The 17,878-nt window shown below is 36.9% G+C and overlaps 1 protein-coding gene across 4 annotated transcripts in view; it reads left to right on the forward strand.

Moving 5' to 3' along the window:
• The first annotated feature begins 1,373 nt into the window (after positions 1-1,373).
• Positions 1,374-17,878, forward strand: part of tp53i11b (tumor protein p53 inducible protein 11b) — a 67,825-nt gene continuing 51,320 nt past the window's right edge. For 2 of the 4 annotated variants that reach the window (XM_077194490.1, XM_077194489.1), the window contains exon 1: positions 1,374-1,527. The gene's annotated coding sequence lies outside the window, so the exon portion shown is untranslated. Of the gene's footprint in view, positions 1,528-1,636; positions 2,100-17,878 lie in introns of those variants that run through there. The other 2 variants (XM_077194492.1, XM_077194491.1) reach the window with 2 other exon arrangements.

A 17,878-nucleotide genomic window follows, 5' to 3' on the forward strand; every position in this document is an offset into this window, starting at 1 on the left:
ACTTTGATAAAAACCATTTGATTGTATTGACTGTAAAATAGCTATGGAAGCCCATTTCCGCCACATATAAAACAAAATCATGCTTTTGTAAATTGTAATTATGACATCAAAATTTACAATTATGAAAAGTCATAATGTCAAAAGTCATATATGACATCAAAATCCAAAATACGAGATAAAAATGGGAAATTATGACTGAAAGGCAATTTCATTTTTTTTTATCTCATAATGATGACTTCATAATATCATAATTGTCATAATTTTAATTTATGACTTTTTCCACAATTATGACTTAGTATGTCATAATTATAGTTTTTATCTCAACTTTTTATCTCAATAATGACTTAGATGGCTATGTAATAATTACAGTATGCCATAATTTATGATTTATGTCAATTTTGATTTTAACCATAATTTTGATTTAGTAACGTATGTCATAATTATGCCTTTTTATTTCATAATTATGACTTAGTATGTCATAATTACAGTGTCATAATTGTGACTTTAGCTCATAATTATGATTTAGTAGGCTGTCATAATTTTTTCTTGTATGTCAGAATTATGACATACAATTTTGTCATGTCACAATTATGACTTATGACATTGAAATTATGACATCATTTAATCTCGTAATGATGACTTCATAATATCATAATTTCTCATAATTATGAATTTATGTCGTAATAAAGAGTTAGTTTGGCAAATTTTGACTTTTTATGTTATAATTTTTACTTATTTCATAATTATAGTAGGCCTATGTGTCATAATTTCAACTTTTTATCTCATAATTATTACTTAGTTGGCTATGTCATAATTACAGAATGTCATCGTAATTATGACAGTGGGCTAATCCATTTTAATTTGAATAATAATACATTGTATTTATATATTTCCTTTCAAGAACCCAAGGAGACTTTACATTACTTGTAATGTCAGAATTATGACTTTTCATTTCATAATAGAGATTTGCCAAAGCATTAGGCTATTAGGGCGAAATTGGGCTTCCATATATAGCAGTTCGAGCTATTTGTTGATCTATCTACACCACTGGTATTAATGAAGGTGTTTGAAAATACATAGGGAAGCAGTGCTGCTGAAACCACGCAGGCGCTTGTTGATCAATATGTTTTCCGAGGTTCTTATCCTTACAATATGTTTCCCTGTAATCAAGGACACAGTTACAGCCTTGTTTGGAAGTCAACACTATTTTTACAATCTTGTTTAAGCTATAAAAATCTTAACAAATCACTTTTTAGACTATAAAGATATAAAGATAAAGAATTCCGTGAGCAATCTGCATGTCACGTGTAGGCTATACGAGCGCTCTGTGTATTACGGTAGACAGCGCTGTGCTGATACTGTGTATATGTGATATTACGGTAAATTTATAGATCCGTCGGAGTCTTGGTTGTTTGCAAACCCAAAGAGCACTGCAATGTAAATTTATCAAGAGAATAATCCGACCGCATACCGAAAATAGCACTACAGACACGCAGAAGACCTCCGAAGCTTCTTTCAACTAAACTGGTGAGAAATATATTTATTTTGTTATTTTGGATTTTTATTACAGGTTAAACATCTTTGTGCGGACGCTACATCTATCCATCTTACATTGTTATGCACAGGAGTTCTGGCTATTCTCATTTGAATTATAACCGAGCAAACATATTATAGAAACGCACGCGGTGTCGCAGGAATGACAAAAAAGTAGTGCGTTTTCTTCCAGTAGGAAGTTCATTTTAATTCACTCTTGAACAACAGACCACGCTCAACACTGCTCAACATGTGTTTTATAAAGTATATGGAGTATACAAACAGCTTGGAGTAGGCTACTGAAGGCATGCGCGCGCGCTCGAGCACGCGACAACTTACTACTGCACAAAACGGACAGTTTTTACAGTTATGAACGTTTCCTTTAGAAGCACCTCTTTTAAAACGTAAGATTGGATTGGCAAGACTTGTGTTGTGTAATATCACACTTTCTCAGTTGCTTGAAACACATATCTGTCTTTAATAATTGTCACCAACCGGTGCGTCTCGCGCGGCTCTGGACGTCGGTGAGACAGATTCCCTCACACTACAGTCAGTAATGCGCACAGGTTTGTCTATCTGTTATTTATCATTATTTGTCATGTTTATTTATTATTTGTCATGTTATTAATTTGGTCGTTCCGCTGAATGGGTCTTCTTTTTATGCTGAAAAAGGGTTTTAAAGTAAATGTTAAAGATTTGAGGAAATTGCTGCCATCTCAAACTGAAAGGAAATAGGCTATAAATGTTGGGAGTTGGGACATAGCCTTTTTACAAATAAGTGATTTTTAAAAGGCTAATAATCATGGTATCCTTTAATTTCATAAATTTGTTACGAAGTTGACAGTTGATGGTAACAGTGTTTGTTATGAATTATATACTATATATAATGTGCATGATTGCTATTAAAGCAAAGAGAAGTTGAAAACAAGTCAAAAAGACAATCTCAATTACTGTATTTTTTATATTTGAAGAAAAATGCATATAATAACACAAATATGAGGGTCAGAAATGGCATTTTTTGGAATGACAGCTATTGGAGTGTTTGATTTATTCCACAAACTCTTAAAAATAAAGGTTTATTGGCATCAATGGATCCATAAACAACCATTAACTTCCATTGAACATTTTAATCGTACTAACAGTTCTTTATGGTGGAAAAAGGTTCTTTGAATTATTAAAATGTTCTTCACACAAAGAGGAAAAAAATGTTCTGTTAAGGACTGCTCAGTGAAAGGCTCATTGAGGAACCAAAAATGGTTCTTCTATGGCATTGCTGCGAAAACCCCTTTTTCAAACCTTTGTTTAAGAGTGTACTTTCTGTAAGTCATCTTCAATTGTACCCAAAACGTGTTTTTTAACTTCATGTGCATACAATGCTTGTTTATCTGTTGATGACTACTGGCCAACAGGACATAATATTATATAAAAATTCTAGACATGGTTTGAAAAGATAAATGAGTTGTTTTTTTTAAAGTCTACTGCACTGTATACTCTTGGGAATGCTTTTTAATCCACTGTCTTTGCACAGCTTTTGAGCAAAGCAGGGGCTGAATTTTAAACTGTAATAATATAAAAAAGCCTTGCACACTCATGGCATTTCTACACAAGAAGCTTTTGGAAAAGAGCCGCACAGTTGTGTCAACAAAGACATTGAACCCTTTTCTCCTCTCAAACTACCAGCATCTGAGCTTTGTTATGCTTTCAAGTATTTACTAGTAGTCTTTCTGCATGCAATCATGTTCTTGGCATTGTAAATGATTTCTTGGAAGTCTTCGCTCCCTGTCTGATGTGTTACTTGCTCTGCTTAAGGTTAGAGAGTAATTGTTGCTTACAGTCTTAGTAAAACGGCAAGTACAAGGACAGGTGCAAGGAAATGTTTTGGTAACTTCTGGCTGTTTTATGTCCTGGTTTCCTGTCATATTCACACCATTCTTTTTTTCTACCATTTGTTTCGTATGTGGTTTGTCACGTAACAGCTCAACTCAAATAACCATCATGGTCACCTATAGGCTTCGAGGTGATTCCTCAAGCAGCTGATTTATGAGAAAAACAACACTGCTGCGATCCAAAATCCATAGCACTTTTTAAGCTGCTGCCGTTGTTGATCATAACGCGCAATACAGCGGTTGTAGTCGTTTGTGTTTTCCTGGTCTTCATTCTGGAGACAGGTGTGGGTGGTGAATGTGTGGGAATTTATTACTCAAAGGAGGAAGAAGAAACGGAATCCCGTTCTTCCTGATTCTGTTACCATGGTAACATAAGGAAGCAGGGGTTATGCATGTTATATAAAGTGCATATACTGATAATTTGCTTTGTTTTGAAATTGGGGGCTTGAAAGAGCACTAAATCTTATGTACACTGGACCAGAATTGCTTTTTGTTCATTTCAGATGTCTCATGTCTCAGATTTCACAGGTGAAATATGGAAGAAAACACCTTCTTGTTGTGTGCAAAGTTAAGTCTAAGATTGATTATGGTGAGCTGCATGAAAAATCTTCATAATAGATGACATTTCTGGGTGGCAATGAAATGAAGTGACCTGTAAAAAGAGTCATTATTCATTAGGCTATTTCAGCTTTTACCTTGCTTTCATTCGATGAGGCTGGGAAGTGCACCTCAACTCAATATGATCAGTTTGTTTTTACTCATCAAACCGATAGTGATGATGATGATTTAATGTCACCGCAAAGAGGCAAACCACTCTGTTGCTAGTCCTCGAGAGCACAGCACTCTGGGTAAGACCAGCAGATGGTGACCTGCTTTCTGTCCGGTCTTATTCTATCACTGGGTTGATTTATCAAACACTGTCCTGTGAAACTGTGACGACACCATATTTTCAGATACTCGGACCAAAGAATCTTCAATTGCTGTATGTTCCTATGGTGATGGACAGTTTGGTAGAAAATACTGCAGTGAAAAAGGTGATTTATTATTGATGATGTTAATAGTAGTGAGTTGAATGTCTGATTAGGACAGAGTCGTTTGTTCGCTAATAATGTGTGTTCCCTTCAGTCATAGACTGTGCAGCATGTTCAATATCTTAGTGTGGGCTACAGGCCTTAGAATGTGATATGATTGATTGTAGTCGACACAATACTTTTTGCTCCTGTTCTACAGGAATCGGTTTGCGATTCCCGATATTTATTTCTTTGCATTTACATTTTTCATGCGATTTCTTTGTTGATAGTATCAACAAAGGCTCATTGGAAATACTCAAAACGTGTATGTACCAATACATTTCAGTTTCCAGCTGAAATGAACACTAGAGGCATTAAAAGCACCAACAACTTTTATTCCCTTTTACACAAATTATGATAACAGTGATGAGATTATTGATTAATAAAGTTTAATTTTGCATGGTTCTTTGCGCAATACTATGTTATGACCTCAAAACACTTTTACCGTAGTGCATGATTTGTGAACTAATACATTTTGACGTTTGAATTACATAACCAGCTCCATATATATTTCTTTTTGGACTTGGTAAAAGTTCAAAAAGGTAAAATCTTTGGACACAAAGTTCACTGAGAATGTCTGTATATCATATATGATGTATCTTGTGAATCTATTGTTTTTTCTTTTTCATGTTTGGTATCATTTTAAATGTCTCAGTGCGATTGGAAAAATGGTCTTAACTTCATTGCAGTCATTGGTATTATGAGAAAGATTGAAAACTTAGGAGAATCCTGTTCTCCTCTTTGGGTGGTGTCTCTTCAAGATATCTGATAATTCTCCCCTCTCCCCTGAAACCAGGTGTTACCTCCTGGGGTACACGAATTGACCCAAAACAACTCTAAAAAATATTTGTACAAGCCTTTTGTTCTGGTCTGGGTATATAATGGTAAGTGGCAGAGCAGTCTTTGGGAATCTGTAACCAGAAAACCCCCATGCAGTGCTGTGTCAGTGTGTTCTGACGGGAAAACACTGACACAGCACTGCATGGGGGTTTTCTGGTTACAGATTCCCAAAGCCTGCTCATGTACAGCACTGAAGGTGGTGACTAATATTTTTAATAAAAATATAGTCATGTTATATTTTTATATCAAGCATCTGTCACAAAGTGATGTGTTCTGAGAAAAGGTTACTGTGTTCTTCTGATTGATTGGTCCCTCAGAGTGAGGATCTAGTTGAGCTTCTAGATTAATTTCCTCCAACACTGTTATGTCAGCAGGGCACTGCTGTGCCACAGAATGAACAGATGTCCTCTCCTGGATTTCTCACAGATTGAATTACTACGCCTAGGCAGCCCAGGCTTTTAGAGACTGCATTGTTGCAAGGCTGAAAACAATCCCTTTGATTTTAGCCAAGGTTTTAATATGGTTAAAGCAAGAAGAGGAGAATGTTACACATTTTGGGGCTAAAGATTTGTAAATAGGCAAATTAGTATCTGCCAAAAGCATCTAAGCCCCTGAAGCTCATGCTTGGCCTTATCAGGTTTCAGAGGGTGTCGTTTGGGATTTCATTAATTGCATGGTTTGATTTGAGTTGTTCTGACTTGAATTCTACACAACCTACTTTTGTTTGGCATGACGCAATGAATCACGCAGACTAGCTGACATCTGTGTGTATAGGAATATTCTGAAAACAAATTAAGCTCTGTCAAACTCAGTAGCATGTCAATTGGATCAGGACATGATTTCAACTCATTGAAATGACATGACATAATATGTTAAAACCATATAAGTTATTGGCCGATATTAGAATTTTGTTAATTTTTTAAAAAAAATTTTTATCAGTGTCAGTTGATAGAAGGCCATGTTGTATATTTAATTGTGCATGCTCATGCCCACCACGATCCAACACTCACTTAAAGTTAATTTTTAAGATCACTAAACATTTATTAACACTGTTAAATCTACATATTTCATACTGTACCTCATAAAGTTGTTATGCCTAAATTGATTTGTATCTTTTAAAATGATTGATTTCAGTGTTTTATTTTGTACTTTATTTAGACAAGATTGTATACAAGTTTAATGTCAGCCCCTTGTATTGGTTATCGACCATATATCAAAATAATTATAATTAAAATTTTGTTTACTTTGGTGCCTCTCTAAGAGTCGACTTTCATTTTAAGGACTGTTTTAATTATATTTTTGGTAATGTCTATTCAGTGATTTACACATCTATAGTGCCTTAAATTATCTTTATTTGATTAATCATGGTTATTTTGATTGATTTATCACCATAAGGTCTAATTAACTGGATTGAAATTTTCAATAAATGAACAGTCTTTACAGTATGAGTCCCACTCTGTTAAATTATCGCACTCTCTTGCCCGGTTTCACAGACAAGGCTTAAAGTAGTCCCAGAATAAAATGCATGTTTGATCTGTCTTAACTAAAGCACAACTTGCACTGACATCTTATATGTCAGTGTCATTGTTTTGTCTCAAGATGCAAACCAGTAATGTTTTTTAAGGCACGTTTATAAATGCTTAAATATCCTAGCTTAACTAAGGCCTAGTCCTGGCTTAGTCTAAGCCTTGTCTGTGAAACCAGGCCTTTGATTTCTAAGTTAAGCTCTGTGTACTTTAAAGGCTCTTTGACTGCTCTCTATTGTTGTATTTTGCAGACTATACGAAATGAAAGCAGGTTAGTTTACTGACTGTGTTTATGCAACACATTGCAGCACATGACTGTCTTAAATTAGAAAGGGTAGACAGAGTTGCTTCTCCATACTGTTAAGATGATGATACACAGGGCAACTTTTTGAGCAATGTTGCAGGGCAATGTAGACCCTACCAGTCTAAATTATCCAGATAGAAATGTATTGCCCATTTTCAATTGGAAAGTGCCCAAGCAACAATCACTCGGCAAGATTGCCCAGCAACATTGCTCAAAAAGTTGCCCTGTGTATCATCACCTTTAGAGATGGTCATGCTGTCTAAACTGCCGTTCTTCTCATTATTAGTTCTGGCTCAGCTATGGTTTATTGTCATTAATGGTGAGAATGATCGTGTTCTTTCTAACACTACCCAGTGGACCTTTCTCACTTCTGTTAGACAAACGGCGAATCGACGACCAATAAGAAAAGCACTACAGGGTTCGAGGACATACTGATATAATTTCTCAGAGTGATTTTCTTGTGAAATGATCTTGGGTTATGCTATTAAAATGCTGTATTGCCACATGAGAATCCAAAGGTCTGTTTAGCTGGTGCCAGTTCAGTTCTCTGCCATCTTTTCAAGGACTCAGCATGCAGTTTTTTATTCCTCTATGATATTTGGTGATGCAGGTCAACACAGATTAAGCCTTTTTGTGCCTCTTAAGGTTTGGAATCACATTGTGATCTTGTGCTTTTGATCAAATTTAAGGCCGATGACGTGCCATACACTATACGATATGTGTTCTAAAATCGGCTCCAAATATCAAACGTGGTTTGATATCCTCTGACTGGATGGAATCAATCAGTCTGTGCCAATCATACACTATGCAATTTTCTGTAAAAATCTGTCAGCTCCGACCACCCAAAATCTGCAGACTGGCGTAGACTTTCATCAACTATTGTTGTCTCTTCTAGACTGTATATAAGGATAAAAGTCTGAGTAATCGTACGTCATGTAGACTATTAATCCAGTCTTTAGATGTACTTCAGAAGTGTTTTCTGTTCTTTCCGCAGTGGAATATTGCTGTAGTAATTCCACTTTAAATGAAATGGCTACAAAAGTCCTTTAATCCATGCTTGGAGTTGAAACATAGTTATTTTACTCCTTAAGATTACTAGCCAGAGCAGCAGTCAAACAATAACATTCCTTTGCTTGATAAAATATATTTTTTACCTCTGTGTTCTTCTGAATTGTGAGCAGTCGAGCCTGGTTCATTACTGCAGTTGTGTGCTCTAAGCTGTGTACGGTGTCAGTGTTTGAACTGAGGGACACCCCATAAGGCCCAAAAAAGTTCCCCGTGGTTTTTCATTAACTAGAATACTTTTTTGTTGTTGTTGTCAAATTACCACACTGACACAAAGGGACATTGTCCATTACTTGTACCAATTTCATAAGGCGCTAATCCAAATAAGAATTTTGTTTATCCTAGAAACGAACAGTCACTAGTTTATAATAATTTTGAAATGCAAGTAGTCTTTCTTTATCTAACGCCAGGGGTGTCCAACCCTGCTCCTGGAGGGCCACTGTCCTGCAGAGTTTAGCTCCAACACAACCCAAATAAACACACCTGATCACAGTGATCAGCTAATCAAGGGCTGTGTACGAAAATCACCCCCTATACACCCATTCACTATTCCTTACATGAATTACTCCACTAATATAGTCCACTTGAGGGAGTGAATGAAAACGAGTGAGTGAATCTGGACACTGAGTGCACTGGAAGGGCTGCCAATTAGACTTTTAAACAATTAAACTGTCCTGTAGCTCAAACAGTAGAGCGTTGGCGCTTGCAACGCCAAGGTCATGGGTTTGATTCCCAGGGAAAGCAAAGAACTGATAAGACTGTAAAATGTGTACCTTGAAAATGCAATGTAAGCCACTTTGGATAAAAGCATCTGCCAAATGAATAAATGTACCGGTAAATGTAAATAAACCTTCTTAAACTTTTTAATAACAAATCAAAAAGGAATTTAGGCCTATACCTGTAAGATATTACGCTGTATACCACATTGGACCAGCGTTTTGGAAAATGGATGGATTATTCACCATCTTCTGGGGAGATGTGGAACTTCATTTAGCATGACCCTCACAGTGCATTATGGGTATTCTCTAGTCATTGAGCGTACATCAGTTGTACACTCGTTATTGCGGTGCGTTATGGGATTGAATGAGTGCACTCGATAACGTCTACTATGGTTTCTGACACCACTACAAATGGCTGTACCCTCAAAAAGTGCCCTATTTAAGGGTATAGGGGGTGATTTTGGATGCTGCCCATGTCTTACTAGCAGAGCATGTGAGCGGAGCGGTGTGACGCTCAGCTCAATATTCCGCTCTATGCGCGTGCGCTCCACTCAGTCGCTCGCGTCCCAAGCGAACGCTCCACTGATGAATCGCTCACGCTCACCGGTAAAACAAATCCCGTTCAGATCCCGCTCAGACATAAAATGTCTCTGTAGGCTACTTGCTTTCTGTTTGTACTTTGTAATGAATATCTCGAATAAATGTATAATTTACAGTAGCTAGGATTGTAAATAGAAGTTATTTCGGGGTGATTCTGAATAAAAGTCTGTTCTTTTTATTCATTTAAATGCATTAAATTAACTTAATTAAAAAACATGTCTAGCCCTTTGGCAAACTTGCTTATTTAATGCAATAACTGAAAGGGTATATTTGATTTTCGTTATTTTATTTCCGTGAACATAACTGCAGTTGCAAAACAGGCATATTAAAACGTGTGTGCGTGCGTGCGCACACACAAACAAGATGCCTGTTATGCATAAGGCTCGCAACTTCCTTAAAACAATATTTGAACTCCATAACCAACCCACTATTGCTTTAGGTAATTAACCGATTCTCGAACTACCAAATCACAATAGGGCATTCTGAGTAGAGCGAGCGGCGCTGAGCGGACGGAGCGAGCGGAGCGGAATCTTCAGAAAGGTGCTCTCCGCTCAGGAGGAAGTATTACCGCTCCGCTCCCCGCTCCGCTCCGCTCACATGCTCTGCTTACTAGGCATACTATAAACTTCCATACAGGTGTGTTGAGGAAAGTGGGAGCTCCAGGACAGAGTTTGGACACCCCTGACTTATGCAATGTTAACTCTCTATCAGACCGTGCTAATTAAATATTTTATTATTGGGTAATTCTTTTCAAGTTGAAAAATATTTTTGAGTTGTAATGATATTTCATAATATTACTATCTTTATTGTCTTTTAATCTTTACCGTTTTTTTGATCAAATAATTGCAGCCTTGATGAGCATAAGAGACTTCTTTCAAAAACATATCGTACCAACCCCAAACATTTGAATGGCATTGTACTTTTTTGATGCACAGTCTTGGTCTTATTACGACTGATTCATTTGTATATTTTAATACAAATTAAAAAAATCTTTAAGACATCTTCAATGAAAATGTAACTTGCTCTTCCTCTGATATAACTTTCCTTTTCAGCTGAAGTCACTTACACAGACTATAATGTTAACTAATAGTTGTTTTAGCAAACTTGCATTTGGTCTGGTCTGGCACAGTTATTGTATTTAATGCCCAGATTTCACAATCCAAACAATTCCCAATGGATTGACTTTAAGAAGAACCAGTCAGCAGCCCACATATAATCTGTGCTGACAATGAGGGAAAACTGCTTCCAAATTTCGTGAAACAAATTTAAATACAGTAAAATGTTAAAGAAAGTTTCTGCAAAATGCGGTTGCAACATAAAAAGTTCTGCGGACATTTTCAAAGCTTTCTGAGAATATTTCTGGGCTCTGATTCCATGCGGGAAATTAATCAGCTGTGGGAAGCTTATCTGGTCTTTTGAGCACGACTGGAGAATATTCTGCTAAATACATCATAACTTATGATGGTGGTGTAAGGGTTTGGTATATGCCCTGCTCATGAATACAGTCAGAACCTTATAAAAGAACCATTAATAGTGACTTGCGAGCCTTGGGCAAAACTGACAGGGTCTCAAACAGAAGCACTGTTTTGACGCAACTAAGGCGTTGTAGCTGCAATGAATGTACATTCAGTAGAACATTGTGTAGTATGTCTGCCCGTGTCATGTTTCATTGGCAGTGTGAACACACATCTCTTTCACATTTGTTTCAATGGTGGTCTATGGCTGTATTTCATTGCTGAACTTGTTGCATGCCAGTGTTTGAGGGTGTGGGGGTAAAAGATAGACAAAGTAGTACAGTAAATCTCCGAAATTAGCTGGTCTCCTAGTCCATGTTTTATCTTTCACATCTGTTTACACCAGTGCTCTCGCTTGAATCCCTCTAGAGATAATTGGGCTTGAAGATATACAGGTCCTTCTCAAAAAATTAGCATATTGTGATAAAGTTCATTTATTTTCCATGATGTAATTATAAAAATTAAACTTTCATATATTTTAGATTCATTGCACACCAACTGAAATATTTCAGGTCTTTTATTGTTTTAATACTGATGATTTTGGCATACAGCTCATGAAAACCCAAAATTCCTATCTCAAAAAATGAGCATATCATGAAAAGGGTCTCTAAACGAGCTATTAACCTAATCATCTGAATCAACTAATTAACTCTAAACACCTGCAAAAGATTCCTGAGGCTTTTAAAAACTCCCAGCCTGTTTCATTACTCAAAACCGCAATCATGGGTAAGACTGCCGACCTGACTGCTGTCCAGAAGGCCATCATTGACACCCTCAAGCAAGAGGGTAAGACACAGAAAGACATTTCTGAACAAATAGGCTGTTCCCAGAGTGCTGTATCAAGGCACCTCAGTGGGAAGTCTGTGAGAAAAAGTGTGGCAAAAAACGCTGCACAACGAGAAGAGGTGACCCGACCCTGAGGAAGATTGTGGAGAAGGACAGATTCCAGACCTTGGGGGACCTGCGGAAGCAGTGGACTGAGTCTTGAGTAGAAACATCCAGAGCCACCGTGCACAGGCGTGTGCAGGAAATGGGCTACAGGTGCCGCATTCCCCAGGTCAAGCCACTTTTGAACCAGAAACAGCGTCAGAAGCGCCTGACCTGGGTGCCATGTCAGCTGCTGGTGTTGGTCCACTGTGTTTAATCAAGGGCAGGGTCAATGCAGCTAGCTATCAGGAGATTTTGGAGCACTTCATGCTTCCATCTGCTGAAAAGCTTTATGGAGATGAAGATTTCATTTTTCAGCACGACCTGGCACCTGCTCACAGTGCCAAAACCACTGGTAAATGGTTCACTGACCATGGTATTACTGTGCACAATTGGCCTGCCAACTCTCCTGACCTGAACCCCATAGAGAATCTGTGGGATATTGTGAAGAGAAAGTTGAGAGACGCAAGACCCAACACTCTGGATGAGCTTAAGGCCGCTATCGAAGCATCCTGGGTCTCCATAACACCTCAGCAGTGCCACAGGCTGATTGCCTCCATGCCACGCCGCATTGAAGCAGTCATTTCTCCAAAAGGAATCCCTACCAAGTATTGATTGCATAACTGAACATAATTATTTGAAGGTTGACTTTTTTTTGTATTAAAAACACTTCTTTTATTGGTCGGACGAAATATGCTAATTTTTTGAGATAGGAATTTTGGGTTTTCATGAGCTGCATGCCAAAATCATCAGTATTAAAACAATAAAAGACCTGAAATATTTCAGTTGGTGTGCAATGAATCTAAAATATATGAAACTTTAATTTTTATCATTACATTATGGAAAATATGGAACTTTATCACAATATGCTAATTTTTTGAGAAGGACCTGTATATGGACCCTCCGAATGGGATTTCAGTGTAGTTTACTGCATAGACATCTCACACTGATTTTCCATGTTAATTTTGAAGGTTCAGACATATTTTTTTGCCTTTTGAAACATGATTTTTACATTAAGAAATAAACAAGACTTTGAGAAATTACGAGATGTTAATATCTAGATTTAAAGAGGGAGAGAGAGTCTGAGCCCCGACATTATCAGGCTTTTTCAGGGTGTAGGAGCCAAATGTGAAAACACTCTCCCTCCTTTAGTGGATTTATATATCCTAGGTACTACCAAAAGCGCAGAGTTTTGTGATCTTAAAGAGTATGATGGATCGTAGGGTGATAGAAGATCGGTTAAATACACGCATAACCGTTTAGGGCCTTATAGGTCAGTAGCAATACTTTGGAATTGCTACGGAACTTAATAGGTAACCAGTGCAGGGATGATAAAATTGGTGTTATATGATCATATTTTCTTGACCTAGTCAGAACTCTAGCAGCTGCATTTTGGACCAATCATAGCTTGTTTACTGATGTGATGATGCAGTACAACCAGCTAATAATGCATTACAGTAATCTAGTCTAGAGTTCATGAATGCATTAACTAGCTTTTCTGCATCAGAAACAGATAGCATGTGTTCCGTAACTTAGCAATGTTTCTGAGGTGGAATGAGGCTGCTTTTGCAACGTACAAAATATGATTTTTGAAAGACAAGTTGATGTCCAATTCAAGTTAACACCCAGGTTTTAACTGTAGAGTATGAAGTAACCGTACATCCTTCTAGATGCATATTGTATTTTATTACACTGCTCTGTGGAATACTTGATTCTGATTGGTCAATCACGCCATCCAGCAGTATGTTATTCCCGGATAACAACCACTCAAAACAGATAACGCAGGCTCATCCGGGTGACTCAGCAGTGCTATACGCTTGCTAGGAAAGTTTTTTCTTCGTGGAAGTTTTGCATTTGGTGAGCTAATAAATTATTAATGCAGTCGAATCAATATTTTGTGTACAGTTATATAATTATGCCATCCAGTATCATGGACTCTCTCTCTTGTTTCATACAAACACAGCTGCTGCCATTTTGTGACCATTTTTTACAGTGTTGGATTATAATATACTAACAAGTACGATTTTAAAACAGTTTAATCTGAAATCAATATCTCTTATCTCCATAGTTATTTATGTGGCGAAATGCTGTGTAATAAGTGGTATGACTGCATACCGTACTGCATACTTATTTGGCAAGGTAGCCGTGTAATGAACGGGATAATGTACATCCCGCCGGTTGTTCTTTCAAAATAACCCCCTTCAGGCTGATGGAAGACCACTTCAAGCGTTGGTTTATTTTGAGAGAACAACCTGCTGGATGTACATTATCCCTTACATAAGAGATTCTGTGTACAGGATTTTGGCGAAATAAGTAATACCTCAGTCTTATCTGAATTTAATAGAAGAAAATTACAGGTCATCCAGTATTTTATATCTTTAACACACTCTGTCAACTTAGATAATTTAGAGAATCCATCTGGATGTGATGAAATGTATAACTGAGTATCATCAGCATAACAGAAACTAATTCCATGTTTTCTAATAGTATTACCAAGGCGCAGCAGCATGTAGATTGAAAATAGCAGAGTGCCTGTTGTGTCAAACGCTCATTGTCTCTCGCATGCTTCGCCACAGATTGCAAAGCACAACTGCTTTTAACGTTCATAATAATACGAAATGTTTGCTGAGCACCAAATCAACATATTAGAAATATTTATTTAGAATAATGTAACACTAAAGACTGAAGTTATGGCTGCTGAAAATTCAGCTTTGCCACCATAAAAATAAATAAATAATATTACTATTTTCACTATTTTGGAACAAATAAATGCAGCCTTGATGAGCACAGGAGACCTTTCAATAACAAAAAAATCGGACTGATCCCAGACTTTTGGTAGCGTACCTGCAGGTCATGGTAAGAGGGGATGTTCAGTGTGTCACAGATTTCCGTTTCATCCCCCGTTAGCAGTGAGGAATGTAGGATATGCAGCGAGCTTCCTCTCCAGCACACATTACACATATAGTGTGTGTTCTATATGACGTAATACAGTGGCCTTAAAACACTCTGTTTACAGTCTGTTATTTTGAGTTTGCTTGCAGAGAGATCTGAAGTGGGTGGAGGGAGTTTTCTGTCCTTTGTTTATTTTCTTATTTTATTTATTTTAATTCAAGGCCAAACATGATGTGCTTATCTGACTAATCTGGTTATCTCAGTTGGTTGAACATTACAGAAATGTAATCACAAAGCAGACTGACATCTCCTTATATTCCTGTACAGTGCAGTGTGAGTCTGAAGTGATAGTTTACGCAAAGATGTTTGAGAATTGTTATTCAGCTCATGGCATGCCATACAAACGTTTATAGTAAAAAAAAAAAATCTCCATAAATATTCCAAGTCTTTTGAATCCACATGATAGCCTGAGGAACAGACTGAAATTGCTATTCACTGAAAAGCTGCATGATACTTCAAAAATGTTTACTTTTGTTTTCCTGAAGCATGAACCATATAAGCTCCAAATGTTGTTTGGAGAGACATGACGGTATGTAAATAATAACAGACTTTCATTTCGGGGTAAACTAATCTATGAAGTTATCTCAAACCTGCTGATGTAGTTATTGGGATTTTCCAATATTTTTTATTTCTAAAGGATTCAAATTTTTCTCGTTAAATTTGTTTACAAGATTCAAAAAGATTACATTTAATCTCAAACTTCTAGTATAATCTTAGTAACCTCTAATGATGTGTAATGCTGTTATATGAAGTCAACATGAAATCAAAATTGACTTCTTGTTTTTATTGAGTATTTATCAATGATTTATTGTGCATCGTAATTCATGTGTCCTCGCAATAATCTTTGGGAATCAATTCCCAAATGGACGAAATACCAACAAAGTCGATCCTACATTCTTTTTCTTGTTCACTAAGTTGGATACACATCACAATATTGAAGAAAAGTCAGTCGTAATTTTTGGTTCATTCTGACTTTAAAAATCGAATGTTTCCTCATTACATAATGTGATCTTGAAAATGGAAATGGCTACAAATAAAAACAAGCCAATGTTAAAAATAATTAAACAATTAAAAATAAGTAAATGTTAGTGAATTATTTTCACGGGGGCAGATGCAATATTACATGACTTGCTGCTTAATTTACCTTTTAGACCAATTTATTTATATCTTGTCCTATTTGGCACCTGTTCCTCAGTGAAACATATCCAAATAATTTTGAGAGAAAAAAGACAAAAATATGCAAATGTATGGCAACAACCTGGCCACCTGCTGACTGAGTGATGGAAAATCATGATCCAGTTACATAATGCAGGTTTGAATCCTGCTAAATAACCTCTCGAAGTAGACCTCTATTATGGTGATGTACTCTGTCAAGAGATGAAGCAAGACTGACAGGCATGGAGAGCGAGAGAGTCGAATTAGAAGGAACACTGACTGAAGACAACGTCGATGTGCTGATAGTGCTGTCATTGAAAATCCCATTTCTAACCTCTTATAAAGCTGTTTCAGATGACAGTCGAGTTTCATTCTCACATATTATACTTTCCTGCTTAACCCTTTGCTGTGTAAAACCCTCTGCCTTTGCCCATAAAGCCTTGTTGTTGAGGATGAATGGGCATTAGAAACCACTCAAGCATCAGTATAAGAAAGCACATCAAGCATTCAGTATCCCCTCGAGAAAACAGCTTCGTATGATTCTTCTTTTAAGCAAATTGAAGCACTGTAATAGCCTCCAGGAAAGTTCACTTCCATCAATATCATTTTGTACAAAAAGAGTATGTTTGTGTCAGGAGGCATTGATTTAATCTGTCCTTGTAGAAATTCTCATTCATAGATCCAGATTCAATTGAAGCCATTCTTCTTAATGTGCTGTTTATTGCCTTTTCTAAAAATAAAGAAAGGTACAAACAGAAACGCGCAGCATGGGAGGAAGAACGCTCACTGACTGATTAACAATCGGCAAATGGAAAAACTCCCAAATTAGATTGTCATGAAATGTACTGAAAACATTTGCTCCGCTTGCTCACATTTTGCCCTAAATGCACAATGTTATTAGGGGGATATGAATTGGAAGATGTTATTGTCAACCATTATAAAGCACCATAAATGAAATGCTCTTATGATTGAAACTGTGATAAACTGTTTTTAATAGCCACCTGAAAGACATAATAAACCTTTAGTTTTTGCTGAAAGAATACTCATATTAGTGCGTTTACACACACACAAGCACACACACAAGCACACACACACACACACACACACACACACACACAGCAACACACACACACACACACACACACACACACACACACACACACACACACACACACACACACACACACACACACACACACACACACACACACACACAATGTCTTAATTGAGTTCAGGTCATTTCAGGTAAAGGAAATAACGACAGATTTACTGACTTTGTTAAATAAAACTGAGTTACGGCTGCTGTAATTTAAAGCATTGACTATAATAGTATTTTATAGTACATAGTAATATAGATTAATATGTTAATATATGTTAATAAATAACAGTATATACAGTATATTGTTTTGAGGATATACACAATATGCACAAACCTCTGGTCTAACAATAATTTGTATGGATTTTCAACACATACAGGTTTTTCTTTTAAGTTTATTATTATCATGTGAATCATGTGAAACAAATGTGAATCATGTGAAACAAATCCTTGGTGGCGATTCTTAAGGCAACTGTGAAAAACACTTGTTTTCACTTCCATGCTGAGGGACTGTGTGTGTGTGTGTGTGTGTGTGTGTGTGTGTGTGTGTGTGTGTGTGTGTGTGTGTGTGTGTGTGTGTGTGTGTGTGAGTGAGAGAGAGAGAGATAAAGTGTGAGCGAGGAAGAAAGGGAATGAGAGTGCAATAGAGAGTGTTATTCTTTGGTTGTTGTTTATATTTAACAACAAAAGA

This window comes from Siphateles boraxobius, unplaced genomic scaffold, assembly GCF_051911475.1.
Source record: "Siphateles boraxobius isolate OS27281-9 unplaced genomic scaffold, OSU_SipBor_1 32, whole genome shotgun sequence".
NCBI classification, from domain to species: domain Eukaryota; kingdom Metazoa; phylum Chordata; class Actinopteri; order Cypriniformes; family Leuciscidae; genus Siphateles; species Siphateles boraxobius.